Source organism: Macrobrachium nipponense, chromosome 8, assembly GCF_015104395.2.
Source record: "Macrobrachium nipponense isolate FS-2020 chromosome 8, ASM1510439v2, whole genome shotgun sequence".
Classification (NCBI taxonomy): Eukaryota; Metazoa; Arthropoda; class Malacostraca; order Decapoda; family Palaemonidae; genus Macrobrachium; species Macrobrachium nipponense.
The window spans coordinates 3,095,757-3,106,656 of NC_087203.1; the positions used below are offsets into that span (position 1 = coordinate 3,095,757).

Consider the following 10,900-nt stretch of genomic DNA (forward strand, 5'->3'; position numbering starts at 1 on the left):
ATGAAAATATTTCAAAACTGATAAAAGCTACAACCATGGGTTGTTTTTTGTTGTATTGTGCATGAAATTGCGCACATTTCCATATATAAAACTTTATGTAACGGCAAATTTAAAAGGGTGCAAACATTAGGACAATCGCACGAAAAAATTTATCGGAAGAGTTATCGCACGAACGTAAGGAAAAAGTTTTTTCATAAATTCACCATAAATCGAAATATTGTGCTAGAGACGTCCAATTTGTTGCAAAATGAAGACAAATGATTGAATATTACTATCCTGTAAGAGTTTTAGCTTACAATTGCAGTTTTCGACCATTTCGGACGAGTTAAATTTGACCGAATGTCAAAATTTTTATATATATTTTATTTCATATGCAAATATTTCAAAAATGAGAAAAGCTACAACCTTCAATTATTTTTTTTTGTATTCTACATGAAATTGTGCACATTTTCATATATAAAGATCTATGAAACCCCTAATATGAAAGGGAGCAAATATTAGGAGAATGCGACGTACGCATTTCGGAGATTTGCGCCCGAGAATCGGCGTGCGGAGGGAAGGAAAAAGTTTTTTTTCCAAAATTCACCATAAATCTAAATATTGTGCTAGAGACTTCGAATTTATTTCAGAATGAAGATAAATGACTGAATATTACTAGACTGTAAGAGTTTTTGCTTACAATTGCGTTTTTCAACCATTTCGGTTGAGTCAAAGTTGACCAAACGTAGTTTTTTTCTATTTATCGTGATTTATATGCAATTATTTCGAAAATGAGAAAAGCTACAGCCTTCAAATATTTATTGTTTTATTCTACATGAAATTGTGCACATTTTCATATATAAAACTCTATGAAACGCCTAATATGAAAGGGAGCAAATGTTAGGAGAATGCGACATACACATTTCGGAGATTTGTGGCTGAGAATCGGCGAGCGGAGGGAAGGAAAATGTTTTTTTCAAAAATTTACCATAAATCTAAATATTTTGCTAGAGACTTCATATTTGTTTCAAAATGAAGATAAATGACTGAATATTACTAGACTGTAAGAGTTTTTGCTTACAATTGCGTTTTTTGACCATTTCGGTTGAGTCAAATTTGACCGAACATAGTTTTTTTTATTTATTGTGATTTATATGCAATTATTTCGAAAATGAGAAAAGCTACCACCTTCAAATATTTTATGTTGTATTTTAAATGAAATTGTGCACATTTTCGTATATAAAACTCTATGAAACGCCTAATATGAAAGGGAGCAAATATTAGGAGAATGCAATGTACGCATTTCAAGAGATTTGCGGGGTAGAATCGGCGCGCGGAGGGAAGAAAAAGCTTTTTTTTAAATTCACCGTAAATCTAAATATTGTGCTAGAGACTTCGAATTTGTTTCAAAATGAAGATAAATGACTGAATATTACTAGACTGTAAGAGTTTTCGCTTACAATTGCGTTTTTCGACCATTTCGGTTGAGTCAAAGTTGACCGAACGTAGTTTTTTTTTATTTATCATGATTTATATGCAATTATTTCGAAAATGAGAAAAGCTACAACCTTCAAATATTTATTGTTGTATTTTACATGAAATTGTGCACATTTTCATATATTAAACTCTATGAAACGCCTAATATGAAAGGGAGCAAATATTAGGAGAATGCAACGTACGCATTTCGGAGATTTGCGGCGAAGAATCGGCACGCGGAGGGAAGGAAAATGACTGAATATTACTAGACTGTAAGAGTTTTCGCTTGCAATTGCATTTTTTTACCATTTCAGTTGAGTCAAATTTGACCGAACGTAGTTTTTTTTCTATTTATCGTAATATATATGCAATTATTTCGAAAATGAGAAAAGCTACTACCTTCAAATATTTTTTGTTGTATTGTACATGAAATTGCACACATTTTCATATATAAAACTCTATGAAACGCCTAATATGAAAGGGAGCAAATATTAGGAGAATGCGACGTACGCATTTCGGAGATTTGCGGCTGAGAATCGGCGCGCGAAGGGAAGAAAAAAGTTTTTTCAAAAATTCAACCTAAATCTAAATATTGTGCTAGAGACTTCGAATTTGTTTCAAAATGAAGATAAATGACTGAATATTACTAGACTGTTATGCATTTTGCTTACCAAAAATACCAAATATATATATATATGATATAATAATATATATATTATAGATATATATATTATATATATATATATATATATATATATATATATATATATATATATATATATATATATCTATATAGATATATATATATATAATATATGTTATATATATATATAGTATATATATATATATAGATATAATATATATATATATATATATAATGTATATAATATATGTATATATATATATTATATGTGTGTGTGTGTGTATTTATTTATTACATTTTTTGATTCTGGTACGAATACATAAATAAAAGGAATGCAGGTGAAACTTTTCTTTTTACATAAAATGAAATACCATATATCATACATCAATAGATACAGATATATAAAAACTTGTAATAAATATAAAAATAAATACAAAATAAATGCAGAATACTCACTCGTAATCCTGACTCTTCGTATTATTCTTGTTTTCTCCCTACTCCATTGAAGAGTCTTGCATTTTTTTCCTCTCGACATGACGAGGTACAGGTGGAGGAGGGAGACGCGCCCCCTTACTGCTGATGGGACACGCAGTCCCGTGCGCCCTCCGCTGTCGGTTGATCAGGCACTTATGGTACTTATGGTCACATTCCCCGAACCTGCAAAGAGCTATTTTGCAGGTGTGACAGAAGAACAGGGTGTCTATCCTTCTGCCATTCATATGGCACACCCAGCACCGTTTCTGCCTGCGCCCTTCTAGGAGCTCCAGTGTGTGATCCCCTGGCTGCAGCCGACACACAGGGTCCACTATCTGACGAGAAGTGATGCGGGCAGGGCCGGCAGCTGGGGCGGCGGCAGCAGCAGGGGCGGTGGCGGCAGCAGGGGCGGCGGCGGTGGCAGCAGCAGGATGACCGAAGTTGGCCCTCCTAAGATCTGCCCTTTCCTCTAGGGGCAGATCTGCAGCTCGGGGCAGGGGGGGAGTCATGGAAGGCCACTCATTGGGATTAAAGTGGCTGAGGGCATTCCCGGCTGCCTGAGGAACTGTAAGTGGGTCATCCTCCGGAGACCGTGACTGTAGTACCCACAGTAGAGTATGTAGGCATTTTGGAGGGCCAACTGAAGGATGTATTTGAGGTGCTTCTGGGTCCACCTCCTGGTTCTCCTGGCGAAGGGATATTACTGGATGAGTTGATCCTCCCATGTGCCTATTGTAGTGCCCAATAACGGTAGGCCACTCGACACGAAACTCCTCATACACAATTCGGCCCTGTCGACGTGACTTCTTCCACTGTACGACCTCCTCTTGGATGGGTTCAATACTCCTCGTAATCATGGGGACGAGTCAGACCCCCTTCCAACAGATGACGAAGACAGCTCCCTTCCGCCGCCACTCTATCTCTCCTCTTGCCAGATGTTGCGGATGGCTAGCAAATCTCTTGAGGACATTCGGGGCCCCACGCACCAACCGAAGGGTACCACTGACGTTGGTTATGGAAACGATCCACAAGCCTAAAAACAGTGTCACGCATCGTGGAGAAGACCACGGAATACGCTAAGAAGTCCACGACGTATCCAGTGTTGGACTCGGTAATAAAAAAAAATTTCACTCCATATTTCTTCAGCTTCTTGGGGTTATACACTTTAATGCTTAGATGTCCTTTGTAAGGCATCATCCCTTCATCCAAAGAAAGGTTCTTTCCAGGAACCACGAGAATTTTGCACCGTTTACGAATGTATTCCAACACTGGGCGGACTAAGATGAGGCGATCGGAGTTATTGCGGGGTATGGCCCTTCGGTTGAAGGCGTTGAAATACCTGTCCAACGCCAGGAAAGTATCACGGGGCATAGCGCCAGGCACATTGGGCGTACTTAGAAAAAAATTCCGCCTCCAATATTGCCTGACGTCGGCAGCAAGCATCAATCCAAAAATGTGGAGTGCCACAAAATGCGCCATGTCGGTGAGGTTGCAGCCCCGCCAGCGATATGACAATGTCGTGCGGAGTTCATCACGGCAGTACCGAGCGTAGTCCGCCGTCTCTGCTACCAGGTACTCCAGCAATTCCCGCGTAAGGAACAGCTGAATGAACCCCAGAGCAGTGAGAGGAACAGGTACGGTGAGCCGAGGTGTTGCCGTGAATGGGTGCATGTTAGGTGGGGTGGGGTCCTCCGTCCACCCCTCGTCGCTCTCAGACGACCGACCTTCACTTTGGCTGGCGCGACGCTCCGACCTTCTACGGGCGCGGGCACAATTTTGCACACGAAACCCCCCCACTGGTCCATCTGTATCGTCATCGGCGACAAAAGTAGACCCTATATCCTCATCCTCCCCCTCCTCAGATTCCCCCTCATAGGCACTAAAACCACTAAATTCGAGCTCACTTTCGGGATGTGAGCCTCGAACGGACATTTGGGGCAAATATTCATCATCACTGACATCGGGAGTGATGTCCTCATCACTAGATGACCAACCGCCATCAAAATGAGGACTTGTGACATACTCCCGACCGAGCTCCAATAAGTATGCATCAATGTCCCTTGGTTGGAGGCCTCCCAAATGCCTACAAATGCCCCTAAGGACACCCTGATGCTTCCTAGGGGTTACTAAAGGCACACGAGACACACGTTGTGATCCTAGAGCACTTTCATCCACACGTGGCCGCACAGAACAGCGTTGAGGCGCGAAGTCATCTTGGGTGCTTGGTCCCTTGCCAGCATCCAAGTCCAAAATACATCTTACACGATCCCTTCCGACAGGTAAAACGTGCCTTTCGCGTTCCATACGTCATTGAGACATCTCTATGAACGTCCTGTAGTACCACAAATATTCAAACTCGCACAAGTTCGGCAAAACACGATTGCGGCAAAAGATCGCTCTCGGACGACGCGTTGCTGATGCTGGCTGATGCGAGAAGGAGGGATTTCGCACATGCACACTTGGGTCACGCTTATAAACAAAACAACACCTTGATCCGTGAACTCCCAGCATCCCCCAAGGCGCATGATTCAAAAGTTTTCGGCTGGTAGGCCTATAAGTATTTTTCCGCGAATTTTTTAAAAAACTTTTCTATGTCAACGTACAATACGTCCAATCAGCACCCGACAGACAATTTATCTCGATGTATAATACATCCAATCGCCGTAAGAGGGTTAAGATGCTTGACGAGATGACGATCAAGGAAGGCTACAGTTCTCAGCAAGTCTTCAACTGTGATGAGACTGGCCTTTTTTGGAAAAAAATGCCTCATCGGACGTACATCCCGGAGGAAGAGAAGAAGCTACCTTGGCATAAGCCTATGAAAGACAGGTTTACGCTCGCACTTTGTTCCAACGCCAGTGGGGATTGTAAAGTCAAGCTCTTACTTGTGTATCATTCAGAGACTCCTCGAGCCTTCAAGGCCCACAAAGTGCTAAAGGAGAAGCTTCCAGTGATGTGGAGGGCTAATGCAAAAGCATGGGTAACAAGACTTTTGTTCACCAAGTGGGTAAATATGTGTTTCGGCCCAACAGTGAAGAAATTCTTGGAAGAGAAACGCCTCCCTCTGAAATGTCTGCTGTTGTTGGACAATGCCCCTTTTCACCCCTCCTGGCCTCGAGGAAGATATCCTAGTGGAGTATTCTTTCATCAAGGTTCTTTATCTTCCGCCCAACACCACCCCTCTCCTCCAGCCCATGGACCAGCAAGTGATGTTGAACTTCTAGAAGCTGTATACAAAACATCTTTTCAAGAGATGTTTCGACATCACCGACACCACAAACCTCACCTTGCATGAATTTTGGAAGGAGCATTTCAATATCGTGATATGCATCCGACTCATCGATCAAGCTTGGCAGGAGGTTTTGAGGTGAACCTTGAATTCTCCGCCCGAGACTTTGAGGGATTCAAAGTGGGCAAAGCTGATGCAGATTCAGAAACAGTTGACGATCCTGAAACTGTTTCGCAACCAGATCTTGACGAGACCGTTGCACTCGGCAAGTCCATGTGGCTGGTCGTCAACAAGGACGACATCAATGACCTTCTCAAGGAGCACCAAGAGGAGCTTACGACGGATGACCTGAAGGAGTTGGAGGCCATGCAACATAACGTGTCTCTAGAAAAGTTCTCTAGCAGTGGCGAGGAGGAGGAGGATGACCCTATGACAACGGCAGAAATTAAGGATGCTCTAGCTCAGTGGTTCTTAACCTGGGGGGCGCGCCCCCCTAGGGGGGCGTCAGGAATTTCCAGGGGAGGCGCGAGCCCTAGGGAAAAATTTTAAACAAATTCTCAAATTATATCCGTTATTCTCTTAACAAGAGTGAGGAACTCATATTCAGAAGTTTATGAAAAAATGCAAAAGAGTCTACTGCTCTAGTTAGGCTCGTTGGGCTTCCCATGTTTTATAATTATTGACCTCCCTCCCTATCCCTCGAAACCCCTTCTCTTTCTCTTTTTTTCCTTTAAATCTGGGAGGGAATATTACTCACAGATGCAAGGGGGGCGTGAAAGACAGGACCAACTCTTAGAGGGGGCGTGGTCATAAAAAGGTTAAGAACCACTGCTCTAGCTGCTTTTCATAAAGTGCAATTTGTAGAAAAGAGACACCCCGAAAAGGCTTACATAGGTCGTATCCTTGCACAGTTCGAGGACATTTGCCTGAGTCGTTTCAGGAACATTCTGAAAAGCAGGCAGAAGCAATCTTCCTTAGATAGTTATTTTTTAAAGAGGCCTTTATTAGTAGTAAGCAAACAGGAAGATCCAAGTGATACTACAAAAAAAACAGAAAGTTGAAAGTGGTGAAGAAATTGAAATTTAAAAAAAAAAACTTAAAGTATAAAAAAGTAAAAAAAAAAATTAAAAATAAAAAGGATAAAAAAAAAGAAATTTAATTTTAAGTTTTTTGTAAAGTTAAGTGTTAATGTTTTCTGCCATTTGTTAATGTGTTTCGTAAAGTTTAGAGTTAATGTTTTCTGCCATTTTTTAATCTGTTTCGTAAAGTTAAGTGTTCATGTTTTCTGCCATTTGTCCTCCTCCTCTGTCGCCACTTTTGGAGATCGCCTCACTTGAAAGGTGAGGTTCCACATTTTACTACATATGTACGTACAGTATTTCTTGTACCATGTACATTAATACACTTTATGTACAGGTACATATTACTATATGTAGTTTATGTTAGGTATTGAATGGTCCAAATTGTTGTATTTCATTGTTTATTGGTCAATTTAGCTTTATTATAAAATTAGGCAATTTACATGTAAAACGTAGTTTGAGATACGAAAAATCAGGTTATGAAAGCTGCTTCGGAACAGATTAATTTCTTATCCTGAGGCACTACTGTACAGTAATTAGAAGCTAATGTATTGGTTTTATAAAAACATCCATTTGCAAACACTCTCTGTTGCAAGACTGGTAGTAAAGATTACAAATTATTTACAGTTTTGTTGAATGTTCATTAAGCATCAAGTATCTAAGCTCAGTACAGTATTGAATATTATAAAATAATATGTAAGATAAACGAGGAACCTATTTCACTTTCTCTTGCATCAAATGATGCACTTACATCTGTGATATTGTAGATGAGTTTCAGTTGTAGTTAACAATAAGTGCTTTGTACATTTAATATTAGTACAAAAGCAAGGCCACGTTTCCATGAGTATCAAAAGTACTTTTGAACTTTAATTCGAGAGTTGATTTAAAAAGTATTTAGGACTAGTTACCAGCCAAGAGATTCATGACTGTAGTAATAGCACAGCAACATGCCAGAACACTTGCCTCATGCCATACTTATAAGTAAAATTCCTTTACTGGTATGTTAAACAAGGTGACAAAAGCATTACAAGTGCTTTGTCATTACATCATCAGGGGATGAAAATATGACACATCAGTTCTCATACATCTTCCAACATTTTTAGTTTTTGTGAATTAAGGCCATACTTTGAAAATGTTAGTAAACTCATAAAGTGCAATAAAGCTGTTGTGACATTGTTTTGTTCTTGTTCTGAAAGTAAATTATATCAAAATTATTTTAGAATAGAATCAAGATTTTTTGGAAAGGTCATTGAAAGAGAGAAGATATACAGTTGAACTGAGAAACACCATTGCTATCCTCTGTTAATAGCTTATTCTTTTCAGATACTAATGAGGTTTTGAGGTTGAGTTTCACAAGTGGTCTACCAAATTGTCTCTCATGAGTCTGCACAGTTTCCAAGTGTTAACAACACTTGGAAACTGTGCATCCAGCTGACAGATGAAGTGTACTGCCAACAGCTTACTACATCTAATTTTTTTTATTATTTGTCATTTTAGGCTCAGGGTGATGCTTGGTAATTTTCATGTTGATTATTGATGTACATCCTGTAAATGGTTTTAGAATACATAATTCAGATAGGTTTAGCCCTCTGCTCTCCTTGTTCTGCAAACTTTTGGCAATTCTCCTTGGATTGTTTTACCATGAACTATGTATCCTAGGTCCTGGCAAGATTGGAGGTTATTGTTATTAGTAGAAAAGAGTTGCAATATCAGAACAAGGGGAAAACAGCAAAATCGTCAACTTACCTTTCCGATGTTATGTCAAAGTCTAAAATTTCCAGTAATTTTAGTTTGGTATAACGTAGATATGGTATGTTGATTATGTTTTTGCTGTTGTTCCTTTTTCTCTCGATATCAGTCACTTTTTAGTCTTCAATTAATTACAAATTTGAAATAAAAAATGACAATGCATTACCTATCTCAATGCCTACAAAATTAGGAGTACTTAATTTCGAGTTTATTTTTAATAGCTCCTAAATGTAAGCATGAATTTATTGCAAATGGTAATATTTATCTTCCAGAGGTATTTAACAATGTAGTTATTATTCTGAGTAGTATATGGATAAGGTGCACCAAAGAGTAAGATAAGCTTATAAATAGAATAAAAGAAAAAGAACCCTTTCTTAAGGATGATGAACATCTAATGATTCTCCAGACATGCCAAAACAACACTAATTCGTTGAACACCTGCCTCAAAAATTGTTAGAGTCTGTGCACATAAAACACATTGAATGTTATGTAGATCTGGAAAGTCAGAGTAAAACCAGCCAAGTATTTACAAATTACCATGTGCTATAACAAGCAACAAGGTTAACATTTGCAAATCAGTAGACTTTGAAAGGAGAAAACTGGAACACACAGATGCTATTAGAAGGGGAGAAGAAACCAGTGCTGTTTTTTAACATAAGTCACAAGAAAATCATCCAGTACATTTTTATGACATTGGGGGATTTGTAATAGGTACACTTAGACAATAACTTGCAGACGTTATTCGCATTCATAACTAAAAATGTGGGCATTTATCAAATTGATTTTAAATTTGTTGGATATTTACAATATTAATGTAACAAGTATACGTAGATAGGTTATTAAAATAAACAAACCTAACTGAGTGTTTTGTTTTTCAGCTGTTGAGACTGAATTATGATAATACTGTTGGTTTTCTCTGTTATGCAAACCTTTATATTTGAAAAAAAAATTCTAACCTCTTGGCTGTGCCGGGAAGGAGTGGGAATGCAGTGTGGGATGGGGGGGTTGGGGGTTGGGAGCAGGTGTTTGACTTCGTTAGAGGTTTTTGATTTTATGTGTTCTACGTTTATACTTTTTCCACATTTTATTAAAGGATATGTACAGCTCGGTGTAACTTCTAATGAAATACATCAAGCACAAAGCATAGAAAAGGAGATAATAGTACGTATAGAGAAAAAAAAGAGTAGCAGCTGAAGCATTGCATTCATTAGTGTATAACACACACGCACTCCTTCCTTTGTTTTATCTTTATTTTATACGACTTTCATAGTTATTTCTACTGTATTTTTTCATTTTTTTATTCTCATGTGTTTTGTCGTAATTTTCATTACTTAAATGATGAAAAACCATCAAATTTACAACCCAAAAGAGACAAACACATTTAGTAACCATTAGTGTCTGTATAACACTCCTTCCTTTTTTCGTTTTTAATTTCCACTATTCTCATTTTTATTTTTACTGGAATTTTATTCGTATGTGTCTGGTCATAATTTTCGTTGCTTAAAAGATGAGAAAACAATCAGATTTACAACCCAAAAGAGATAGAGAAACAATTAAATTTACAACCCAAAAGAGAGAGAATCATTCAATATCCCCTACCATATGCATGCATAGCAAAAAAAAAAAAAATACAGGGACGCAATTAAAGTTAGTGATTTGAGGTGAAGTGAAAAATCATTAATTGTAATAAAACAAAAAATTATTGAACACATTTTATTAAGTGTTCTGAAATGAATTTGCTTAGGACACATCATGATTGAGAAGTGCCGTATGTACTAAAGATGTTTAATAAGGTTTTCCACATTTATCATGTTGCAAAATGAGAAATCAGTGATCATAATATGCGTAAGATTAATATAACCTCTTAAATAACGTTCTTGAAAATAGTATAGTGAAAGAGTCCCCGTCTGTATACAGGACCATTTGAATAATGCAATATTTGGTAAAATTCAGAGTAATAAAGCTCTGTGAATAATAAAAGTAAAATTATCAAATTGTGAATAGAACAAATGAAATATGATGTATATACCATTTAGATCTCAAATATCGTGAGGTCCATCAAATTTCATCCTCAAAACTCTTATTTCATAGTACATCGTCTCGGAGACGAGGCACACATTGCAGTCATGCCTCAGTCACATCTTGGCATTTCAAGACCGCGGCCGTCCTAACAGTTTGGTTTGGCGATCAATCAACATCAGTCGCAGGCCCTGGTCTACAAAAGAAAAAGAAATGAATAGGACACCATGATGTCGTATACAATGAGCCATT

At 38.3% G+C, this 10,900-nt stretch overlaps 1 long non-coding RNA gene across 1 annotated transcript in view; it reads left to right on the forward strand.

The window, feature by feature from the left end:
- The window catches only part of LOC135222584 (uncharacterized), a 58,762-nt gene extending 48,969 nt beyond the window's left edge, over positions 1 to 9,793 (forward strand). Inside the window, exon 3 of the long non-coding RNA XR_010316294.1 lies at positions 8,204 to 9,793. This is a non-coding gene — a long non-coding RNA (uncharacterized LOC135222584). The remainder of the gene's footprint in view (positions 1 to 8,203) is intronic.
- Positions 9,794 to 10,900: the final 1,107 nt, after the last annotated feature.